This window comes from Canis lupus, chromosome 38, assembly GCF_011100685.1.
Source record: "Canis lupus familiaris isolate Mischka breed German Shepherd chromosome 38, alternate assembly UU_Cfam_GSD_1.0, whole genome shotgun sequence".
In the NCBI taxonomy this organism is placed as follows: Eukaryota; Metazoa; Chordata; class Mammalia; order Carnivora; family Canidae; genus Canis; species Canis lupus.
The window spans coordinates 13,943,787-13,964,753 of record NC_049259.1 but is presented as its reverse complement, the minus strand read 5'-3'; the positions used below and the strand labels follow the sequence as shown (position 1 = coordinate 13,964,753).

The window sequence follows — 20,967 nt, the reverse complement described above, 5'->3', positions numbered from 1 at the left end:
TCTGATGGCCCAAATATCAGTCATTTGGGGTAAATGTTTATGTAACAACATTTATGAAGCTATATTGATAAAAGGTAATTTATATTGCCATTTTCTTATTTTTGTAAAAATTGGAATGAAAAGAGGCATAAAAAAAGAAAAGAGGCATAAAGTCTTAAATGTTTTCTAGTAAGATTTCAATGACTAGAAAGTTAATGGACATTATTTAAATAAGCATAATGCTGAGTAAATGTGTAGATTGCTATATATATATGGATATAATGTATGTAACTACAAACATTGTCAACTACTGTCTTTTTAAAAAAATTGTACATTAGTTTCATTTGGAGAAATGCTAAAAAACAGCAACCCTTGCCATCCACTGCCCCAAGGATTTTAAGTATTATTTGGAGGACCTTTAATATTATACCTATGAGGATGTCCATTTTAACATGCTAAAATATAAAGAAGTAACTTTAAAATGCATATAATTTCTTTTTTTTTTTTTTTTTGTAATTAACACTAGGCTGTACTGGATTCATAGTTAACTCTATTGTTTTATGTTAACCATCGTGCAAGACCAGTAGTTATAAAGTGCTCATGATGCAGAATGTGCCTTTAGTAGGTCATTTATTATTTTAAAATGAAAAATGTTCTCTTCCTTATATTACAGTATCACTATGTTAAGGTTCTTATTCAAGAAGAAATAACTTGTGTGTATACCTAGAGAGAAACATGCTGTTTTCTCAAATACCGGTGAGTTTCAGTTCACTGTTCAAACCAGTTCATGTTTTGAAATCCATTTATGACTTACAAATAAAATGGATACAGATTGAAAAATGGTTATAATTAAGTGAAACAGCAACTTTGTGAGAAAATGAAGGAAATTTTGGCATTGGACGTGAATATGGGTCTGTCTTTTTCACACTGGGTTTCTGACAATCTTATTTAAGTAGAGACATAGACCCGAAAATTGAGAAGCCAAAATGAGATACCACACAGTGGACAAATGAACCTCTTTCTGACTTTATAAATATATGATATGCTCAAAAGCAGACTCGAAGCTGCTGCTGTGGCCACTAGGTGAGTCAGCCAAAGAGCCGGAAGCTGTAGCAGGGGAACATTTTCATCGTCCTCCCTGCAGGTTGTGGTGAAGACCACCTCAAGGAAGAGAAGTGGAGAGTTTTCTTCTGAATAACAGGAGGTATTGCTCAATGAATCAAAGTGTCTATACATTTCTGGTTTTCTCTGAAAACACACACACACGCACACACACACACACGCGCACATACTGGCATTCTTTAAAGAATAATACCGTTATGCCACTCTGGTGGGAGTAAAGGAAGAAAACAAGTCATATAAAGATCTGGAGCTTAAAAATTGATTTTGATTGGCTTGAATAATGTAGTTCCATTTTTTCTTTCAGTGTCTGCTTGCCTGTGGGATGCAGAACGTGGTTATCAGGTTCAGTTCCCCTGCAGCACCTTTTCGTTGCAAGCTGGGACAATGCCTTTAAAAATAAATCTTGAAGCTAGTTGAGTAAGCTAAGGAAACCGTACCACAACCGAGCTCTCTGTTGCAAAGCCACAGTTCTTGCTTTTCTACATACCTTTTACTCCCAGGTGATCTTTTTTTTTTTCTCTCCCAGGTGATCTTAATGCGGCTACTTTTTGTTTCGTATCTTAGAGCTCCTGGTTCTTCACTATGCGGTACTGTGCGCATAGCGTGCTCATGTAAATTTATGAAGACTGGCAAAAGGATGTGTTAGTACTTGTGTTAACATACCTAGGAATATTTCTCAAGTGCAATATAATTAGTAATATAGAGAAGTACAAAACAGATAGGGCTCAAGTGCCTGTCTGAGAAAAAGACAAATACTAACATGTAACCAGGTCAGGGTATAGGTGTCCATTCCGCTCAATGCATAAACTCAGAGTGTTAGTCCTACTATTTTCTTTCCAGCTAAAGAGTAATTCAGAAAAATCACCAGAGCTGCAATTCTAAATTGTGTAGAGAAATGGAATAAAGTGAAAGGCACCTAGGTGGGAATGTGATTTTTCAGTTGTATCATTGTATCATCTACTTGCCTTAGATGGCAGAAAAATTGAAAACATGTAAACTTGCAACTGTTCTGAGGGCATCCTGGCACAGTGGGATTCAGCACGGTGCTACACAAAGTGTGAGTCTGCAGTACGAGCATCACCTCACGTCCCACCAGCTGGAGCCCCCAAACCAGATTCTTCAACGGGGAGCACAGGTATCTCTATTTTAACAAGCGCACCGATAACTCACATGTACAATGAAGTTTGAGAACCCTACCTCCAAGTGTCACAAGCTGTTTCGGTCTTTCTCAGAAATGTATCCCCCCCCAATATTTATACTTTAAACTTCTATATCAGAAGGTATTTCTTTTTTTTTTTTTTTCAGAAGGTATTTCTTATATAAGAAGTGAGACTGGGGCACCTGAGTGGCTCAGCCGGTTAAGCGTCTGCCTTTGGCTCAGGTCATGATCCCAGGGTCCTGAAATCGAGCCCCGCATCGGGCTCCTTGTTCAGTGGGGAGCTTGCTTCTCCTTCTCCTCTCTGCTCATGTTCTCTCTTGTTCTCTCTGTCTCGCTCTCTCCAATAAAATTAAAAAAAAAAAAAGAAGTGAGACTGATTAGAAAGGCTTAGAAATTGGGAACCCCTGTCTAAATTAGGTTCATGGACTATTATAATGTGCTCAAGTTGAAGTCTTTAGAAGCGAGTTAATGTACGAACTTTCTTATATGCATAATGTATAAACTTTCCTATATTTTACTAGCATGAAGCACAAATGTGTAGAGTAGTCCTATCTAAATGCAGTAGTTGTTCGGGTGTTCTCTTTTTGATGACTGTCTGTGTAGCCCTAAAGTCTCTGACTGGCCAGCCATAGTTTGTGAAGGTCTTTTACCAGCCTGTTTCTCTTGTGTAGATCACCTCTCACCCTGGATCACAAAGGAGGTAGGAGAGAGGCGGGAACAGTGGAGAAATAAAATAGTCTGAGTGGTGATAGTTGCTTGGCAAAAAGAACAAGTGGCATTTTGGGGAAATACTTTAGCTATTGAGTCAAGATTGAAATGCCCATAAGAGAGTAGGCAACGTAACTTAGCTTTGGTCAATATGTGTATGTTGACCAGAAGTATGGTGAGAATCTGCTTGGAGAGCCCTTAATCACTTTTTTTTTTTTTTTTTTTTTTGCCTATAAATCTCCTTCTTGATACTGGAGATGACAGTAACTTCTGTACTGCAGTCCAGTGGAGCTGGCAAGCTGTAAAGCATGAGGTACCACCACCTGAAGAGATGATGAGTTTGTCGTTCAGGAATTAAACCGTGAGTGTGTGTTAAGCGTCTGTTCTACACCAGCACAGTGCAAGGTGTCGGGAAGAGACAAGAAGGCCCAAAGGGGTCTGTGGTACCCTCGAGAATCTTTCGCTTTGTTGAAGAGAGGATAGTTGCTTATTCAAAGAACAGGAAAGCCAAAACAAGCAGGGTTCTGTTGATCCTAAATGCAAACTGAGTTCAAGGAAGATGGTGTTCGGTTGCAAGTAACAGAATCCTTGAGAAACTGATGGAAGCCCACAGGAGAATGCTCAGCTGCATAGCCTTTGGGCTGGCCTCAGAAAGGCCTGAGGATCTCAGTGATCACCAAATGTCCTGCTTCTCTACCTTACCTCCAGCAATGTCAGCTTTATCCTAAGCCTAACTTGCTCGCAGCCCCAGGGTGTTTTCCAGAAGCCCTTCTTCCTACATGTCTGTGTGTGGGAAAAGAGTACATCTTTGTCCCAGCACTTTAGCAAAACCTTAGTTTCTGTCTGCCTGCCCCTGCCTGACTAAATAATGTTAATTATTTATTCACGAGAGACACAGAAAGAGACAGAGACACAGGCAGAGGGAGAAGCAGGCTCCATGCGGGGAGCCTGATGTGGGACTCAATCCCAGGACCCTGGGATCACACCCCGAGCCAGATGCTCAACCGCTGAGCCACCCGGGCGTCCCCAGATCCCACTTTTAGAGCTGAGGACGGAGCCCTGCCAGACAAGCCTTGCCAAACAGCATGTGGGACTTAGGATGGAGGGAAAGAAAGATGAGGATGCAGACAACAGATGTCTACTATAACAGGTGACTAAGGCTGGAGTCATCGAGGAATAAATACTTCTTATAAGAGCTGGCCCCGGGCCGGCTCTGGAAAGGCTGGTAAGTGGAGAGAAAGGAGAAAATAGTCCAAGCAGGGGGAAAGGCAAGGCAAGCAGGAGGTTAAGAACAAGCATGGACAATGGGAACAACGAAGCATCCCTGACTGCACCAAGCCTTCGTGTTGGAGAGTGCAGGAATGAAGTTTGGTGTTTGGGGTTAGCTGGTGCAGGAGAGAGCAGTTTAGATTTAATGAGATCAGCAACAGGGAGCTCCAGATTGACTGAGTTGAGCGAGTCACAGGGTAAAAATATTCACTGATGGTATTTTGTTCTTTCTGAAACAAATTTCACATACCACATACCCATTTTTTGGAGCAGTTATGTGTGAGCTGCTGGATATGCAAAGATGAAAAGCACAGATCCCGAGCTCAGAGGAGTTCCCAGCATGATGCTCCGGGTCCGTGTGACACCCTCGCAAAGGACCTCAGCATCATTTTACCCCACCGCTGCATTTAGTAGCCATAGAAAAATACGATCCAATAGGATTTTATCTTTTCTCTTTGAAGATTCCTATTTCCCGAAGCTTCGGAGCTTTAGGAAATCCACATGCAGATTTAAAGGCCTTGCTTGATCTTCTGTTTGGCCACAGGTAAAATGCACCCTCATGAGCTTTGGGTGTGAGGAAGGAAATGAGAGGCCTAAGGGGTGTGTGTGTGTGTGTGTGTGTGATGGGGGGCAGGTTATTTGGGGGAAAAAATCATCAACCCAAAGTGGAAAGAAATGCCCTACCAGGGAAGGTGCAGGGCCGAGAGAGCGGCCCTGGCGTGTCCCAGTGGGCAGGGCGGCCAGGCCGCACGTCCAGCAGGGACAGGTGTCAGGCGGTGCGGTGGCAGTGACGGCCGGTGAGTGATTGCACCATCAGCTTCCTGCCGCGATCCATCATGCGGCCCCAGCCGGTGAGGAATCACAGCCTCAGCCAGGTGCTGAGCCCAGCAACATATCATTAAACAAGGTTACCACCGGCAGATTTGTTCCCATGATCAATCTGGTCAATAACCGTTCCACCTCACTGTACCCCCCCACCCCTACCCCCCACCTTAAAACATAAACAAGTATTATGAAAGCACTTGCAGAACAATGTATAGCTTTCTGAAGTCTTCATTTCTCCGGTGGCATTCCGCAAGCTTCTTTAAAAACCCTTATAAATCATGAAAAATAACCTTTACTACAGTATATATCCTCAGGCAAGTGCTCTACCCTAATTCCATATTTTATTACCTGATACTGACTGATTTTTTTTTTCTCCAATTGATTACTGAATAGCATTGGGACAATTTCTTTTTTTATTTCCCCTTAAGTCTGCATAGCTCACTAGTTTCTTCCCTTAGGAGGTCCCAAATGAGATAGAAGTAAAACACTTACTGCTTTTAGTGTTCGGCTTTAATTCTCCTGTTTTGCATTTAACCCTTCGCACACCCAGGCAGAGTACTCGGTGGTCCTGCACACTCGCCTTCCAGAAAAAGATCTTGACTTTGCTACTGTGTGATTGAGGCTGGTAAATGTTAGAAGTGTTAGAATTTAGGAAATTGAACAGCAATCTCAGGGGAAGAACTTGTTCCATTTTCTGAGCTGCTGAGTTTGAAACAGAAGATCCTAGTACATATGGGAACTTTGAAAAAATGAGAAAAAAATGTCCACAAATATGAGTGGTTATTCCAAAAAAGAAAATTTATGTTCCAAATTTATGTTCCTTTCTGGCTTGTGTCCCTGGGATTCTCTCAGACATTATGGTTGTAAGTTTATACCCATCAAATTAAAAAATATATATATTTTTAAAATATATATATAATATATATGTTTGTGTGATTAGACACATTGGTGATCTCTGCCTTGCTAAAAACTGTGAGAGTCTCATTGTTTAACATACAATTAATTGATAAACTGTGGAGAAAATTACAAATCCGAACTCCATCTAAATTCCAAAATTTTCATTACTGTGAAAATAAAGTGTGTTCTCACTTCCACCTTTGGGCAGGGCCCCCTTGTGTCCGTCCAGGAAAATAGGACAGATTTCCTTCTTAAATCCTTCCAGAAATCTTGAGTAATCACATTAAGTAGAATAACCCATATAGAAACTTCAGTTGCCTAATCTCTTTTTCTTTATGCTTTTATTCAAATCCATTTCCTTCTTTATCTTCTTAGTGGAGATGGATTGCAGGTGGGAGTTTATCTCTTCATAGAACACCGTGTAAGTTAAATGGTTTGGTTTATCTGAGGTTAAGCATTCGTGGAGAGAAGATAATTCCTCTAGAAGTTCATGGTACAAAACATCCTGCTGGCTTGAGAAATCTGAGAATTCTTGCCAAGTAAAAATTTCGACATTTACTGAAAGTTGAACTCATTGCTTAGGCTTCAAAAATACATTAATTGTTTCTGCTTTTAAAGTATGATACACTTCCTGAATACCAATGGAATTCACTCTTGCCATTATTGTTTAAAAATGTTTATTCTTTTAACCATTTGTGAATATTCTTCAGTGGTTCTTGCCAGTGAAGTCAGTTTTAAGAACACTTAACGTGTACTGATTACCAGTAAGAAACTGATTGCCTACTGGGGTAGATTAAAAGCATGCATTGTTCATTCAGAAGAGGTGTGTTAGTCTATTCTATTCTGTCTAATAGGAGTTCCAAATTCTCCTCAGGAACATCATTTCATATATCAAGGCTGATGGCATGATAAAAGTGTTATAGATTAGTGGTTCTTAATTCATTTATAGGAGAAAAATAGAAGAGATTTGTAGTAGGCCCAGGGCATATCTGCAATTCAACAAATATTTATTGAATGCCCATTGTGTATAAGGCACTGTGTTTCAGTTTTTTCTTATAATAATTCCATGGTTACAGATTACATTGCTATGTTCTGAAGATACTAAATCTGAGTCATGCAGTGGAGACTTAATTTGGTTAAAACCTGGATGACTTATAGTCTAGACACAATATTCATGGCAGCTTGGTAATGGGCTTAGGTGGCTCTTATAGCACAATAATGCAAAAAATTGAAGGAAGCTATTGCTTCCATAATACACTATAATTTGACTTAGGCTCTGTATAGATACAGTCATCAATAACTCAGTAAAAACAATTTCACATCTAAGCATCAGCTCTAACGACAAAAATGCCTAGACTCTTGAAGGGAAGGTGATGGAAACACAAAGCCTTCTTTCCAGTATCCATTTTCTTCCTTTTGCTATTGATTTAACTAATGACTTAAACCCTAATTTAGAGGGGCATAAATGAAAAAATATATATATATAAATGAAAGTATATTATAGGTGGCTTTAAAGAGTAATTTCACAGCATTTCTTATATTGTTCATAAAATTATTTGCAAGCATTAGTAAATATCCCAATACTGTTTCAATAATAGCATTTCATTTTTAATTTAATAAAATTTTTCTTTTAATCGTACTATGCCGGAGACATCTTTCTCTATTTCAGGAGGTTGTAAACATTCCTGCATGTGCATATGCACATATGTGTGCACATGTGTGTGTCATTTTTTGTTTTTTTTTTTTTTAAGTCCTCATTGTAAGCTTCAGTTGTGTGCCTCTTGGAAGTTCGATAATCTTCAAAAACCCTTCAACTCCATCTTACATAAATTTAATTCTCAGTGGAAAAACTGTAGAAGAGTCAATTAAATGCTTTAGAAATTGTCACGGCCTTTGCCACTCATTCCACATTGAATTCTTAATTCTGAAGTTTTTCCGAAGAAATACTACTTAGGGAAGGCAAGATTTTTGTTTTGGTTTGTGTGGTTTTCAGTTTCCTTCAGGGCTAGAAATGAGCCTACTGAGGCATTTCAGGTGAGTAACTCAGTGTTACAAAGGACAGTATTTTCTGTTTTTTTTGGTTGATGCTAATAAAGAGGTAAACCTAGTTATTTCTGAAGGACTTTGTCTTGGCTTTTCCATTTTGTCTCTTTCACTTCTGGCCACCATAGCTTGGATTCTCCTTTCTAGTTTCTACCTAGTAAAGCACAATTACAAGTAATCAGCACACAGAGGCCTCGGCCCCTCCCATAGTACTTACTGGAGGCTTCCTAATATGTGTTATGCCAGGAGTAGAGTCCTTCAAATGGTAACAATGTTAAAATTGTTAAAATTATGGGGTCAGATATGATACCTCTACTTCTGCAATATCAGGCAGCTGTGTGGAGTTTTGTTATCATTTCTGGATAGAGCTGTGTGCACCATGACAAAACAAGACTAATTGAGAGTTTCTGTGTGTCCAATCAGCCATGATGCATTAAGAAGGCTAAACAGGAACAGCAGGAACCTGTAAGTTCAGGCTCTTGCAATTCATCTCACTAGAGTAGACAAGTTGCAGGAAATCAGATCTACTAAAACACCAAATAAATACACTTGGTTTTGCCATGTTCTTGATGTTTTACTTTCTTGCTTGCTTCATTCAACAAACACAAGGAGGGTTGTCTGCAGGCTCTGTGATGACAAGGGATTTAAAAACACAGCCCCAGAAGCTCAGGGTCTCAAGTCATAACGTGAGAAGTAGCAAGATCATGCCAAGATTACATGATAAATGCAGCCTCATGGGTACACACAGGGTGCTCTGAGGGTCAGAGGCAGGGAGCTATACTTTTAACACCATATCAGGAAGAAGTTAATACTTTAGGAGACTCCCATCCAGAGAAGGAGGTGAAAGAAGCAGCATGAGAAGAGGCATAGATGTGGAAAAATTCAGCCTCTGTCCACAACATCAGAGGTGTACATTAAGGCAGGTATAGATTGCCTGCAAAGTGCAGGTTGAGAGATGAGTCTGCATCAATGGGCAGGCCCCACCTCCTAAAGAGATGTGCTGAGAAATCTAGACATACTGCTGAAACAGAGAAGAGTAACTCAGCAGCAGCCTTGAAGAGGATTCCTTTTTTTTCTGTGGAAGACTTCAACTTACGGGATCCCTGGGTGGCGCAGCGGTTTGGCACCTGCCTTTGGCCCAGGGCGCGATCCTGGAGATCCGGGATCGAATCCCACGTCAGGCTCCCGGTGCATGGAGCCTGCTTCTCCCTCTGCCTGTGTCTCTGCCTCTCTCTCTCTCACTGTGTGCCTATCATGAATAAATAAAAATTAAAAAAAAAATTTAAAAAAAAAAGACTTCAACTTAGGATACCAACAATTTTTTTAAAAATGTATTTCTCATAAAATCATAATTGTAAAAGCAATTAGCTCTACTGTCAGTAGAAGACATACAAATCTCTGCTTTAATAAAGGTTTATAATCATTGTGCTCATTAAAGAAGACATCAACCCATTATGTCTGAAAGTCATCAACAGAAATAAAAGCAAAATCGTTATAGAAACAGACAATTATCTAAAGAAGCAAGAAGGTGAGTATCATGTGAAATGAAATGGGGACCACACATCTAATGAAATTATACTAAAAGGGAAAATTGAATAAGTCTGCACATATGTCTTCTTCTTTAATGAATATGGCTGTCAAAAGGATTTGAAAGGACATGCCAGAAAATAGGGAGGAGGCCCTAAGTTCTTAAAGAAGGTATTGTAAAGCACTATTCTAGATGGATTGCTTGTGATAGAGAACTAGTATGATCCTCTCAGTTTCTCAGCTTTTCCTTTAATAATCCCAATGAGGGATGGGACTCCTCAAGTTCCCGCTAGAAAAGCAGAAGTAATGTTACTTAGAAACCTACCGTAAGTGGGCTGGGTTGGGCATAGGTACTGTATTCAGTGGTTGCATGATAGACACACACTTGGTGGAAGGCAGCCTCCAAGTCAACAACAGCAAAAGTTACTCTCGTTTTATTACTACAATTAATTGGGGATTTCTTCTAAAGAGGAGATACAAGAATCATAAATGAAAAATCAAAAATTTCTCTAAGGAAAATATTAGGATAAATAAAAATTTAAAGCGATTTGGCCTTATACCTAAAACCCAAAGTAGAAGCACAAACATCATGCAAAAAGTTAAAGCAGAAATTCAAGACCTGACTTCCTGTTTACATTTCAATCTCATAGATTATATATATATACATATATATGTCATAAATTATATATACTCACATATAAACATATAAATATATAAACACACACATATGTATAAAATGATTGAAGTTAACAGTGGATTACTATAAAGAGATTGAATCAGTAATCAAAAACCTCCCAACAAACAAAAGTCCAGGACCATATGGCTTCACTGATGAATTCTATCATTTAATTCTAATTCAATTTAATTCTAACATTTAAAGAATGAATACCAATTTTTTCTCAAACTCTTCCAGATGAGGACATCACAAGAAAAGAGAATGACACGTCAATATCCTTGATAAACAAAGATGAAAAAATTCTTAAAAAAATATTAGCACACTGAATTCAACAATACAGTAAAAGGATCGTACACCATGATTAATTGGGATTTATTCCCAGGATGCAAGGATGGTTCAACATTCACAAATCCGGCAATGTGATGTACCACACTAACAAAGTGAAGGATAAAAATCATATGATTATCTCAGTAGATGCAGAAAAAGCATCTGATAAAATTCAATATCCATATATGATAAAACTTCTCAACAAAATGAGTATAAGGACACATACCTCCCAAATAATATTATTTTAGGTTAATTTCTATGCCTCCATGCATGAACATTTGGAGATATCAGAATGGAATCATTCAAAATATATATGCTTATGTAGTTTGCTAAATTGGGAAAATACAAGTACATTATCACTTGTTCACAGACACTAATGACTCTAGGAAAGATTGATAAGCTCAAAAAACCCAAATGATTAGAATTGATGACAGAACATGAAAAGAACCTTAACATTTTCTCTGCTGAAGTTATAAATTCACTGTTAGGGGTAGGCCACCTTCAAAGCACAACACAAGCACATGTACACATGTATTTAGTTTATCCACTAATTCATTTCAAACCTCTTGAGATACTAGTATATTCCAAGTGTGCCATGTTTATAGAAATTGAATATAGTCATTCCTGTCCTCATAGAGTTTGCATTGGGAAGATGGATACAAATAAACATGGGGGAAAACAGTAATTTCAAGTTGTAGTGAGTGCTATGAAGGAAATGTTATGAGATAAAATAATCTGTGTAGATGGCCTATTTTAGGTTGGAGGATTGGGGAACAAGGGTATATTATCTCCCTCATGTTTACTGAAGATTGTTTTTGAACATAGAATGTATTAAAGTATATCATATAAATGGATTCAAAAATACACATGTGAAATAGGTTTTATTTAATCTATGAGACACAAATCATAATTTGAACTGAAGAAGGATGTCCAAAGAATAGGAACATGAGAATGAGATTTCTTAAGAATGAGGTATGTGTTTTGTGTTTCAGTTCCTAATTTTAACGAAAAAAATTTAACAGAAATTCAATTGTCAGCAATTGAAAACAAAAGGTAAAAACTGTACAAAGCTTCTACTTGATCATGATTTTAATCTCATTTAAGTATTTCTAGTGACATGGAAAATAGTTACATTTTATAATTAAGTTAATAAAATTTAAAGTACAGATGTAGAATAATAGGTTTTTTTCCCATCAGAAAATTAATTTATATTTTTAAATGAACATTTTTGTTTTTTACATTGAGTTAAAGTAGAGAATCTCTCTCTCTCTCTCTCTCTCTCTCTCTCACACACACACACACACACACACTCATAATACACATCCCCATGCAAAATAAAATGCAAAGTTGAGTGCTTTGCATTTTATTGCAAAATAAATGAGTGCAGGGTTGAATAAATGTAATGATTTTATCAACGTTGACTTTAGGTCAACAGTTGTGATTTTTTTTTAAGTCCACGTTACTGGATAATTTGCATTAATTATTTCTTTATGTTGAGGCACACTTGAAAAAAAAGGAGATCAAATAATAGCAACAATCGGATGAAATGTCTTCAAAGCTCTTTGAATGTAGTCTATGTGCCTATAGACACTGTGGTAAATGGAATAATGGCTCCCAAAAGCTTCCATGTAATTCCTAATCCCTGAAATTTGTGAATATGTGATCTTACATGGCAAAAGGAACATTGCAGATGCAATTAAAGATTGTGAAATGGGGAGAAGATCCTGGATTATCAGTGCAGGCCCTTTTCTAAGGGAAAGAGAGACAGGAGAGTCCGAGGACAAAACATACAGTTGGAAGGAGAGGCATGGATGAGGAGTGATGGCATTATGGGATTCAAAGATGAAAGGGGACCACAAGCCAAGGGATATGGGTTTCTAGAAGCTAGAAATTGTAAGGTAAGGAAACGTGTTGTTCCTTGCATTCCTTCATTCCCCTGCGCTCCGTCTCTCTAAAGGGAATGCAGACTTATCAATACTTTGATTTTAACCCAGTGAGACTTCAAAGCTCCATATTCATGAGATAAAAAATTTGAGTTGCTTTAGGAAACTGGTGCAGAGATAGAACCTCATAGATCATATGAAATAAAGATAGATAATAGTTAACTAAAATTCTTCTCAAGTCTCAGGGAGCAGATGACTTCATGAAGTTTGTAGACAGCAAAAACATAACTAGATTCCTTCTTTGGTTGTGACAATGGTTTACCACATGTCCTTTTTGAATCAAAAGATAAAGAAAAAATATCTACAATGCTTTAGATTTCAAATCTATGAATTTAACTTGGATAATTTTAACTTGGGACTGCTTCTTGGCAGTGCTGATTTTTCTCAACAATGACATAAGAATTACATTGAGCTAGGGCGGGAGGGGGGCAGCTGAGCGGTTAACGCTGCCTTCAGCCCAGGGTGTGGTCCTGGAGACTGGGGTTCGGGATCGAGTCCCACCTCAGGCTCCCTGCATGGAATGAAGCCTGCTTCTCCCTCTGCCTGTGTCTGTGCCTCAATCTCTCTCTCTCTCTCTCTCTGTCTGTCTGTCTGTGTGTGTGTGTCTCATGAATAAATACATTAAATCTTAAAAAAATTACATTGAGCTAAAAGTTCAAAAATTTCTCTTAGATATTTTCTCTTTCTTAAGTCCCATTCCCTTTGTTTAATGTATTTGTAATGAACTTTTAAATAATTTCATAACAAAAGCTCAAAAAGTTAATTAAAATATAAAGTCCTACAGAAAAACGAACTTTCCTTATGTGACAGTTTAATGAATGTTTTGGAAAGTAAATTCACTTGTCTGATCACTACTTAAATTAAAAAATGGAATAACTAGCACCACAGAAGCCCCCCTCAAACTTCTCCCAATCATTATGCTCTTCAAAGTAAACCACCATCATAAACCTCTTTTATCCTATTTTGCCTTGTATGCACTTCATATAATCATACAATATATATTTTTTCATCTTGTTTCTTCTGCTTAATTTTATGTTTATGAGATTTGCCTTGTTTTACGTATAGCAATCTTTCATTTTTGCTAGTATATATTCTACTCTATAAGTATAATGTAATTAATTTATTTGTACTTTTATTTATTTTATTTATTTATTCATGATAGACACAGAGAGAGAGAGGCAGAGACACAGGCAGAGGGAGAAACAGGCTCCATACAGGGAGCCCGACATGGAACTCAATCCCCAGACCAAGGATCACACCCTGAGCCAAATGCAGACGCTCAACCACTGAGCCACCCAGGCATCCCTCTTTGTACTTTTATTGGTAGACATTTGGGTAGTTTCTTGTTTGGAGCGATTATGGATAGTACTGCTTTGAACTCATTTCTGGTAGGTATACAGCTAAAAGTGGAATCTTCCCTTAGGGATACATGTGTTTAGTTATAGGGGATGATGCTTAACAGTTTTGCTAAGTGATCACACTAATTTAAATTCTCACCAGTATGTTTGAGAGCTTGTTGCTCACATTCTTCTTAATACCTGGTACTGTTTTTTTGTTTGTTTTTAAAATTACTCACTCTGGAATATATAAAGAAGTATCTCATTGGCATTTAATTTGCATTTCTCTGATGATTAATAATGTTAAATATCTTTTTTACGCTTTTATTGGCCATTGGATATACTAAGAAATGCCTAGTTTAAATCTTTTGTTATTGGAATGTCTATATTTATCTTGATGTGTAAGGATTGATTTGTATTCTGGATTTAAGTTCTTCCATTGTTTGTTTTTTCATTCATTTGTTTAGTGGTATCTTGATGAATATCAGTTCTTAAAATCAAAAAGCCTAATTTTTCAATGTTTTTCCTTTTCAGCTATTGCTTTTGTCTCCTGCTTGAGAAATTTTTGCCTATCCACAGGTCCTGCAAAAGTTTTTCTTTTTTTTTTTTTTCCCCTGCAAAAGTTTTTCTGTATTAAATTCTAGAAGCTTTGTGGGTTTGCTTTTTACATTTAAGGAATTCGTCCGGAGTTGATTTTCATATTTTTTACAAGGTGAAGGGTCAAGATTTTTTCTGTACGGACATCCATCTGACTGTCCTTTCTCTGCTGCACTGAATGTTGCCAGTCCTTCCATATGTAAATGTGTTTTTATATTCGGCTTTATTCTATCTGTCATTTTTCCTGTTCTTATACCAATACCACAGTGTCCCAATTATTGTAGATTTTATAAACCTAAAGGTTGTGTAAGTTCTCCAATTTTGTTTTTGTTTTTTGAGATTATTATGGCTGATATTGATCCTTCGTATTTTTTTTAGAAGTTTTAGAATCTATCTTTCATTTACACAAAAAAATCCGCATTTTTCAAATTTTAGTTGCATTTTCCATACACTAACTTGGGGGAGAACCAGCATTTTTATAATATTGAATCTTTCAAACCATGATCATGGTATATTTCTCCATGTATTTAGATCTTACTTAATTTCTCTCAGAAGTGTTCTGTGGTTTTCTCTGAGATACTGCACATTTTCATTAGATTTATTAGTAGGTGTTTTGTTTTTGTGGTATCATTGTAAATTACATATTTTTAAAATTTCATTTTTCTAAATACTTGCTACACCATGATATGCAATTGATTTTTGATTATAGACGTTTAATCTAATTACCTGCCTAAGTTTATTTAATAATTCTGGTATTTGTATGTTGAATTTTTGAAGTTTTTCTCTATACATGGTCAGTTCATCTACACATTATGACAACTTTATTTGTTCATCATCCTTTTATCATTTATTTATTTTTCTTGACATTACCACCCAGTATAATTTTCTTTCAGCATGAAGAACTTCCTTCAGTATTCTTTGTAAGACAAGTCTGCTAACAGTGAATTCTCTCATTCTTTATTAAGATGAGAATTTCTCTTCTTTACTATTTGAGAGATATCTTTGCTGGATATAGAGTTCTTGGTTGGCAGTGATTTTTCTTACAGCACTGTGTATATATCATTTCACTTACTTCTGGGGCTTCTTCTGAAAAGCAGTTGAGTGTTAATCAAAATGTTTCCCTTTACCTGGAGCATTAGTCTTCCCTTTCTGCTCTAATTTTCTATTTGTATTTGAATCATTATTGGCTATTATTTAATATTTTCATCAAATTTGGGAAGATCTTAGCCCTTTTATTTGTTTATTTGTTTGTTTATTTATTTATTTAGATATGTCATCTCCTTCCTTTTTTGTCTCTCTTTCCACTACTTCTTAGACTTCTACTATATGTATTTTGGTATGCTTGATATTGCTCCAATTTGTCTCTCTTGCTCTGTTCAATTTTCTTCAATCTTTTTTTCTCTGTTCTTTAGATGATATAATTTCTCTGGCTTTGCTTTCAAGTTTACTGTTTATTCTATCATCTCAAGTTGGTGAGGATTTCTTTTCAGTCATTGTAATTTTCAGTGGTATAATTTCCATTTCATTCTTTTTTTAGATTCTATTTCTTTACTGAGATTTCTTTAATGAGATGAATCACTGTCATAATATTCTGCATAAATTTTGTTAAAGTTTGGACATTTTAGATAATATACTGTAGCACTTTTTGATTCTGATATTTTTCCAGGAAGATTTCTGTTGTTGCTGTTTTCTGTTTAGTTTTGGTTAGTTTTTTTTTTTTTTTAAGATTTATTTATTTTAGAGAGAGAGGGGTGGGGCAGAGGGAGAGAGAGAAAGAAAGACAATCTCCAGCAGACCCTGTGCTGAGCACAAAGCCTGAATCAGGACTTGATCTCATGATGCTGGGATCATGACTTGAGCCAAAACCAAGAGTTGAACACTTAACTAACTGTGCTACCCAGGTACCCCAATTTTGATTAGCTTTTTTATAACTTGCCTATACTTGTCTCCTCTGTGGAACCTTTCTCTATATAGTGTGTGGCAGCTTATTTCTCTACTAATTTCTTTTTAAAAATATTTGCTCTTAAGCCTGACATCCTAAAGGTTGGCCTGTGTTTCCATAATATAATGACCAGAAAATCATTCATCAGAGGTTGTATTCAAGTACAACTCTCTGGAAAGTCTTCCCCTTTTGCTGATACATTTATGTGTGGGTTGGGAAGTAAATGCAAAGCTTAAGAAGTTTTTAAGTCTTCTCTAGCTTTTACTTTCTGCCAGGCCCTTGTGGAGCTGCCTGCATGTAGACACAAGCTCACAGTCAGCCAGAGAGTTATGGAGGGATTAAGACCTCTCAGATCTTCTCTGCACAAGTATACAGACTCTTATTTAGCCAGAGATGTATGGATAGCATATTAAGCCACACTATGGTTCTCTCATTGCAAGATTTACTGTCAAGTTTATGGCTCATCCACCAGTCTTTTGCTTACCCCAGATCAGAGTTCAACTTCAGTCTAACAAATCTGCAGTGCTTTGTTTTCAATTCAGTTTCACACCTTTACTGACAATACTATGGGATGTGGACTCCCCTCCTTCTGCTCTAGAAAAAGTTACTCTCCGCACTCATTGGCAAAGCAGCTGACTTCACAGACAATATTGTCCTGCTACCATGACAGCACCAATGGAGCTGGGAGCAGCCCCAGGCAAGAATTTCCTTATATTCTCACTAATCTTACCTTAAGTTCAGCCTTTTTCATGAATACATGCTTCTAAGTTCATTGTTTGCTATTGGTCAATTTCCAGAACCCCAAAATGGTAGTTTGGGGCAAATTTTGTTTGGTTTTATAATTGCATTTGGGGGGAGAGAATTTATTGATTTTTTCACTTTGTCATCACTAGAATTACTGTCCTGTAGGGGTGCCTGGGTGGCTCAGTTAGTTAAGTGTCCAACTCTTGTTTTTGGCTCAGGTCTTGATCTCAGGGTCCTAAGTTCAGGTCCTCACCTTGGGTTCCATGCTGGGTGTGGAGCCTACTTTAAAAAAAAAAAAAAAGAATTACTGTCCTGTTGTTCCCACTGAGGGAAATTTTAATAAAATTTCTCGATGCAGTAATGTCAATGAATTTTAGAAAAATAATAGTGTGGAAAAAAATGATTTCATAGGAGATTCATACAGTTTGATGATATTTCCATGTTTCCAGGAAACATGAAGACAACTGAAGCTTTAGCAATGAATTTGTCTAGAGATAAACATAACTGATGGAAATACAAGCATAAAATTGTAAAGAAATAATTCCCAAGTACTGAAAAACAAAATTAGAAGAATTATATGTGCCAAATTTACATCAGATAATGATAGCCATGGTAGGTGAGGGTGGCATGTAAATATAATGTACAGTTTTTAAATTGGGTAGTAGATTTATGGGTGTTCGTGATTTTTTGTTTCATTTCTTAGCTATATTCTGATATATGTTCTTTTATATGTATCAAATATTAGATTAAAACTTTTGGCACAAAACTAAATCTAAACATCATTGCCACCACAACAAAAACGTATTGAATCATTCTTATATATTTCTCTCTAAAATTGTACTCTAGTAAATACTTCACGTTTAGAGCTTTTTATATTTCCATTCTGTAGCAATATCTTATCCTAGTGTTATTTTATTTCTTTCCTGGACTGTCCTTCTCCTTTTCAAATTCTACATCTAGACCTGGAAATTTGGCCTTTTAACAGTCTCCTCTGGCATTTATGCCATAAACATAATAATCTCGACCTAGACAATGATGAACTAGAGATTTCTTTTTCTATCTAAAAACATCATGTTTACTTTACATTCAAATTCACAAGTTATTTGTGGTTCATGGAAAAAAATATTATTTTAAATTACTTACTTCCCAGTAAAATTAATGCCTCTATAGTATGTGCCAAGCTTGTCCAGGTACACCTATAGCCCAGTTGGGGAAACTGTACAACTCAGGTCGATTGAGACAACCAGATCTAGCAATAGCATTTTATCAATATTCTAGATTTTAAGATGTATTTACAATCCAGAATGCATCATTCTCTATCAGAAATATTAGACTGAGGTATTGAGGCTTTTGGCGAGATGGTGGACATTTGTACTAGTGTAATGGCAGAAGAAAACATTTCGAGCAAGCACTTTAATGTCTTACTCCTCAAATGCAAATAATAATTATTAAAAATCAACTTTATTGAGGTATAGTGTGTAGTTTGATTCATTATGACAAAAAGCATCCACACCTATAACTACTACTGTAGTTGAGATACTGAATAACCCCAAGATCATCCTGCTTTTCCTTTGTAATCAGCCTCCTCTTCCAACCCTGGCCCCAGGCAACCATAGTTCTATCTTCTGCCATTATATACTGCATTTTTATTTTCCAGAACCTTATGTAAATAAAGGTATACAGTATGTAGTCTCATTTCAGGCTTCCTTTTTTGAGTATAATATTTTTATATTCATCCATGAGGTTTTATGTATCATTCATGTCCATTATTGCTGAGTAATATTTCTTTGTATGGATGTTCCATAATTCCGTATAGTTTCACCTGTTGATGGACATTTCAGTCATTTCTAGTTTGGGGCTATTAAAGCTTAAGTTCCTTTGAACATGTTTAATGACTACTGATGGCTAATAATACTGATTATCTTTACATGGGATTGTGGGCATTTCACATATCTTCTTCTGTGAAGATTCTTAATTCTTAATCTTCTGTTAATTTTTATAGTATTTAGCTATTATTATTTTTAATAGACTTTATTTTTAAAAACACTTTAGGTTCACAGCAGAGTTGAGAGGAAAGTGCAGAGATTTCCATACACCCCCCCCCCACACACACATATACACACATTCACAGCCTTCCCATCATTGAGTTAATTTTTTCAGAACTAGGTTTTTGTCTTCCTAGTATTGAGTTAGGAGTTCTACGTAAATTCCAGATACCAGTGACTACTCAGACACAGGTTAATACAAAATCTGGATTTTAGTCTTTTATCAGAATATTTTCTTGCAGTTAGAGGTTTTCTATTTTTTTTAATGGGATGTTTGAACATCAAAATTTCAACTTTGGATGAAATCCATTTTATAATTTTTTTCTTTTATAGTTTCTGACTTTTGTGTAGCCTATCCAAAATTTTGGCCTACTTCAAGGTTAAAAAAATGTTTCTGGTACGTGTTCTTTTAGACATTTTATGTTTATGTATATGACACATTTTGAGTTAATTTCAGTGTGTGGTATAAAGAAAAGATTGATGTTGATTTTTTGCAAGTGGATAGGCAGCACCATTTGTTGAAAAGACAAATCATCTTGGTACCTTTGTCATACATCAATTTCCCATATATATGTGGATCTATTTCTGGATTCTACTCTTTCTAGAGTAGAATCATTCATTCATACATTCATTCATACACAAATATCTCATATTTTGATTAATGCAACTTTATAATAAGACTTGAAATCAGGGTGGTGTAAGTCCTCCAACCTTGTTCCTTTATTTTTAAAATTACGTGACTATTCTAGGTTCTCTGCCTCTTTGTCATACATGTTAGATTACTGTGTCAATTTTCCAAAAATCCTATGGAGAATTTGTCTGAGATTGCCTTAGTCTGTAGATTAATTTAGGAAGAATTAATATGCTCACAATGTTGAATCTTCCAATCATAGGAAGCCTTTGAAAAATGAATGATGAACACGGTCTTTGTCAATGAACATAGGAAGTCTTTCCATTTACTTAGGTCTTTTTTTTTTTTTTTTTTTTTTTACTTACCTCAGCAATATTTTGAGAGAATTTTCAATGTGTAAGTGTTGCATATAATTTATTAAATTAATCACTATTTGTTTCAAGGTTTGATGCTATTCCACAATTGATTTTTGTTTATTGATCTTACATTCTGTAACCTTGCTAAATTTACTTATTAGTTCTAGAATCTGTTTTGAGTATTCCTTATGATTTTCTATTTACATGGTCATGTCATCAATGAATAAAAACTATTCTTACTTCTTTTTTCATATTATATGCTTTTTTATCTTTCTCTTGCTTGATTGCACTGGCGAGGACTTCCAGTGCAATGTTAAATAAAAGTGATGGAATTGGACATTGTTGCTTTCCTTCTAATAGAGAAAAGGAATTCAGCTTTTCATCATTTAAATATGATGTTAGCTATAAATTTTTTATAAATGCTGTTTATCAGGTTGAGGAACTTCCTTTTAAATAGCCAGTTTCCTTTTATATTTTTTTATTATAAAAGACTTAAATTTTATCAAATTTGTTTCTGTTTATTGACATAATCATACAGTTTCACACTTATCCATTAACATGGTAAATTACACTGTAGATTTTTAAATCTTAAACAAACCTTACATTCCTGGGATAAATTCAAATTATTCAGGATATATTATTGTATCATTCAGGGTGTGATCAGAGGAAAAGAACTACGGTAAATCACAGATTATGAAATTTATTATAAGAATTTAACTTTATGTAATTTTGAGGGACTAGTTAAACATTTTGTGTATAGTTATTACTTCTATCTTTGGTGCTGGGACTGGCCCAAGTGTTGGAGAACCTGAAGGAAGAGATTCAGTGTGAGCTGGAAGA

At 36.2% G+C, this 20,967-nt stretch overlaps 1 long non-coding RNA gene across 1 annotated transcript; it reads right to left on the bottom strand.

Moving 5' to 3' along the window:
* Positions 1-9,200: 9,200 nt before the first annotated feature.
* Positions 9,201-16,959, bottom strand: LOC111094592. The gene is made up of 3 exons (XR_005385525.1): positions 16,836-16,959; positions 9,855-9,992; positions 9,201-9,251 (listed from the first exon to the last, which is right to left on the bottom strand). It is a non-coding gene; the product is annotated as an uncharacterized LOC111094592 (long non-coding RNA).
* Between the last annotated feature and the right edge of the window lie 4,008 nt (positions 16,960-20,967).